Source organism: Apium graveolens, unplaced genomic scaffold (assembly GCF_009905375.1).
Source record: "Apium graveolens cultivar Ventura unplaced genomic scaffold, ASM990537v1 ctg6067, whole genome shotgun sequence".
Taxonomy (NCBI): domain Eukaryota; kingdom Viridiplantae; phylum Streptophyta; class Magnoliopsida; order Apiales; family Apiaceae; genus Apium; species Apium graveolens.
The window spans coordinates 34,697-39,496 of NW_027419209.1; positions in this window are offsets into that span (position 1 = coordinate 34,697).

The window sequence follows — 4,800 nt, forward strand, 5'->3', positions numbered from 1 at the left end:
TGCATAAAGGAAGTATTCTAACTTTTCTTTGTATATTTTTTTATATTCTTTTTTGTATTTTTAGGATTGTATTAATTATATTATATTAAATATATTATTCATTGAGGACAATGAACCATTTAAGTGTGGGGATGTGTTCTTAATATTAAAAAATCCAAAAAATATTTAAAAAATAAAAAAAACTTTCATATATAATTACCTTATCTCAAAAGAATGTTAGCATGAATAAGTACAAATTGCGTAGATTAAATTCGCATGATTAATTTTGAGTTTTATAACTATGAAAAATCATTTGATGCGTGATAATTCCTTGTGTGTACTTGCGAAAATTTTAAGACTTGAGATTCTTATTAGTCAATTTTAGTGAGTCGAGTACGCTTTCACCTTGTGAGGATTTGAGCCTAATTTATGATTGGTACACTATATATCAGTCCAATTTTTTTTTGTGTGTCATATTCATCATTAGGCATGTTGCTCTGGAACTTCTCTAACCATTTTGAGACTACATGACATGTATATGCATGAATATGATAAGGCACTAGGATTAACCTCATTAAACCTAAACAGTACCCATAAAAAAATCCTTAGTGAACCCCATTGAGCTTATATTCGTTTCTTTCGTATATCACCAATCTAAAATTCCTGAGCCTACTTGTTCTTTCTTGTATTGATTTACTAGCAGAGCATACTGATTCAACTTCAGGTTTGGCGAATATTTAGTGTGCGGATTTCTTTAGTTAAAGCGTTACAATCTGGTGGGAATTAATATGATGGAGCTACTTGATCTTAGAAAAAAAAGAAAAAAAATAAATTATCAAGTCCTCCTTTGAGATCAATGGATGGCAAGTGTAACATCATTTGTAAAGGACGATCCATGTACATGTGCTGGTATTAAGCGCAATTCTTGGTGACTTTTCACTACCCTTAATTATTGGAGAATAACTTGACTTTGAAAAAAAAGAAAAAAAAGAAAAAAAAGGAAAAAGAAATAAAAAAGATCAAGTAGAATTTGTGTTCCTTGATTGTTATAATGTGAAAGAGGGGAAGTACATGTTAATATGTGCTTTAGTGCTTAATGCTTGTGAAAGCCTGATCAACTTTTACATGATCTACTTTTCATGTGGGTTGCTTAAATTTAAAATGAACATTATCATCTATTGGTTTATCAAGCTTAGCCACTTGTTAGCCTATTTCTTTAATTCCCTACCCTTTATCTAAGCCTCGTTACAACCTTTGACAGAGACATTTTGATTCATGTAAGCATATATATTCAAAGTAGTGGAGATTTGGTGGACAACCAAGCATATGGTAACACATGTAAATTGATTGAACTTGAGTGAAACATATACACCTATAAACTTTTGTGAGTTCAGAGTCATGTGAGATTTCTATCCATATAATGCTTACTTACTGAACGCGGCTTTGATGTTTATTTCATAATATTTTTGTCTACCAAGACATTGTGTGCACTTAGATTATTATGTGTTAATGATGCCTAAAGTTATTGTGCTTGTGCTTTCAGACAGTTCCAGGATGTTATATGAATGAGATTTACAATGTGTGGAGTATTATGATATGTTTCATGCTTGAGAGACTTGGTGATTGAAAATATTTAATTTTGTGGGTATATCTTCTATAAATCCTCACGAGACAAAAACTGTCTTACTAGGGCTGCCTTGGGGTTTAACGGCTAGTTGCATATGTTCAATACAATTGTGTCATCTATGAAACTGGAGTTAGTTAGTTAATATTAGTTTTTATTTCTTCTTTGCCCGAGAACTTGTAAAGTGATAAGTTTGGGGATGTTTGATGTGACGCCCTCAATCTCGGGGTTAGGAAATGAGGACTCACACACCTTTAAACTAATAATTAAATAAGCATAAACCCCGATTAACTACTAACAGGATCAACAGGATAAAGTATGAGACAAGATTACCACTACCAATCATAAAATATAACTTACAATCCCAAAATATTATTAAATAAACAATATCGATTCTGGCTGGGAACCGACAGATAACCCATTGTATCTTTACAGATTTCCTTCTAGGCGCTGCTCACTCAAAAATACCACTACCTGCTCTGGCAACCGGAAGCCCTCAACACGGTAGGGACCACCAGGTACGTTCTTACGAGCAGTGCGCGTAAGCCTGGCCATCTTCTTGCTTAACTGCCATGGTTAGATTAAAACAAAACATATGAGTTTAAAACTCAGCAAGTAACTATAAAGCAGTTCTACGATATCAAATCACAATATACTTTACAAAACTCAGGGCATTCTACTTTATTTGCTCTAGGTGGCAAATTTCCAGCTTTTGGGTTAAGGAAAGGTTATGAAGGAACAATATGGAGCTTTTAAGGAACAAGGCTCAATGTAGGATGAAAGCCAACATTCATCACAAATCATCAAAGGATCAGAATAAATCTTCCAGAAAGAGGAAAGCAACAAAATTTCAATATATGGAATCAATCATATGATCAACAGATTAAAATCAGGGTTCTCGAGCTTTAAGCTCCATGTTAACACAATCAACTCTTTTGTAAAAAAATGTAAACCATTTTCATTTTCAAGAATCAATTTACTGAACAGAAAGTTCCAGTTCCCTTTTAAATAATCAGTTAGAACCCTTGATTGGATCACTTTATCTTTCCATTTCATTATAATACGGGTGATCAGCCCGTACCGACCTCCATCCGGTCTTTAAGGTACCAATCGGCATAATTTCAGCCTTAAGTTGGACTAGCCCCGCTAGCCTCTTACCATGACTGGACTAGTCCCACTAGCCTCTTACGTCCCAATCCAATCCATCAGGAATTCATTTGGAAAACCTTGAGTTGGAAATAAACAAATAAGTTTTCTAAAATCCATTTTATCGTTACCAAGAACATGAAATCATTCAGACTCTTTCGAGTCGAAACTCATTCTTAAGTCAGATTTTAAGAAAAATAAAGTTCAGGGAGTGATTCAAAGATAAGCAAGGAATAATTCTTCAGGATTTTGTATCAAGGATAACAAGGTACTTAAGTTAGAAGGATCAACATTTGTTTAGGGATCAATAGGGTGATCAGGATATAAGGTATCATTAAATAGGGTTCGCAAAGATAATTATAGGGATTCAATACAATTCATGGCTTAATAAATAACTTGAACAGAAAGAACAGGTTATCAAAGGATTGAATTAGTAAGCTTATAAATAATAGTTTAACAAGAACAAAAGCAGGGTATCTTAAATCAATATCAGGTTTTCACAATTAAACAGTTCAATACTCTACATGGTATGAACAACATTCTCTTTATAACCATTTACATAAGTAATCAGAGTTACTTGCCTGAATTTGCTTTCCTGAAGGTTGAACTACTTCCACCTAGTATACCCTTTCCTTTCCTAGCCAGAATGCCCTCACGCTCCGAATTTACAATAAAACCAAAACCTTAATCAGTTTCTCAACTCTCGTTCACGGAACGATCACTCAATTACGATAGCTCAACTATACTTTTGACTCGAACTATACGAGTATAGCTTATATACACACAAAACATAGCACATTCTTTACTCATAGTCTTATATCACTTTACATATACTCGCTAAACCTTGACTATTTTCCCAAATCAAATATTTATAACTCGTACAAACACACAATGACATGCACGGCTATTACTTATAGCTTTTAACCTCAATTAACTCAATTCCCTTTTTCTTTTATCCATAATTCAAACCAAAAACACAATCCAACAAGCAAAAATTCAAAGGTTTCACACATAAACACTCAATCATTCTATCATTTACCAAAAATCAGATTTTTGACTTTGAATTTCTTTGGCCTATTCGGCCTTAACCACAATCACAATCAAACCAAGACATGCATTAACAATTCCTCTTTTAAATAAACATGTAATCTTATTACTTTCTAGTTAAACCTTAATTATACCAAAATCAAGTCACAAGAATCAATTCTTCTTTTTGTTAACACAAGGTCGAACCTAGACCTTGACCATGCATTCCCAAATTTTGCATCCAAACAAATGTACAAGTCCAATTATCATATAATCATAGTTAACATACTTAAATCACAAAAGAATATAGCCCTTTTTGGTACATGCAAACATTAAGAAATTTTATCATCCAATCATTACTAATTTCCAAGAATGAACATTAACAAGTAATGATCATTACTAAAAATCATTTTTGATCTTTTAAAACCAAGATCCCATTCGGGTTTTTCAAAAACAACACATGCAAATGATTTCCTTACTCCTTAAATCACAAATCAACCCATAATCAAACATCAAATCAACAACTCATTCATTTTAACACAATCAACATGATTTCCTAAAAATAGTAAGGGTCATTCGGCCTCTCTCCAAGAAAACACATATGCAACTCAACTTTTAAGCTTTTGTATCTTTAATCCTACTAATCTCTTAACATCAAACTAAATTAACATTACAACCAACAAGAATCAATTTATGAACTTATAATCTACAAAACCATTCGGCCTCTTTATCAAAATACCACATGTAAACACAAATATTTGATTTAAAGATTCTAGAGCTCAGTTTTTAACATCATTGCTCACCACCGGTTCACCAGAGTTCATCACCGGTGGCTGTGGCATCTCGGTGGTGTTCCCATTCGGGGGTTTCCAACCATCAACCACCCATTTTCACAAGTAATACACGCATGCAAACACATATCCTTACTTAAAACACAAACCCTTTTGTTTTCATGAAAACCGAACTCCAAAACCACCAAACCCAACTTTGATTTTTCTTAAGAACTTGAAAATAGCTACATGCAT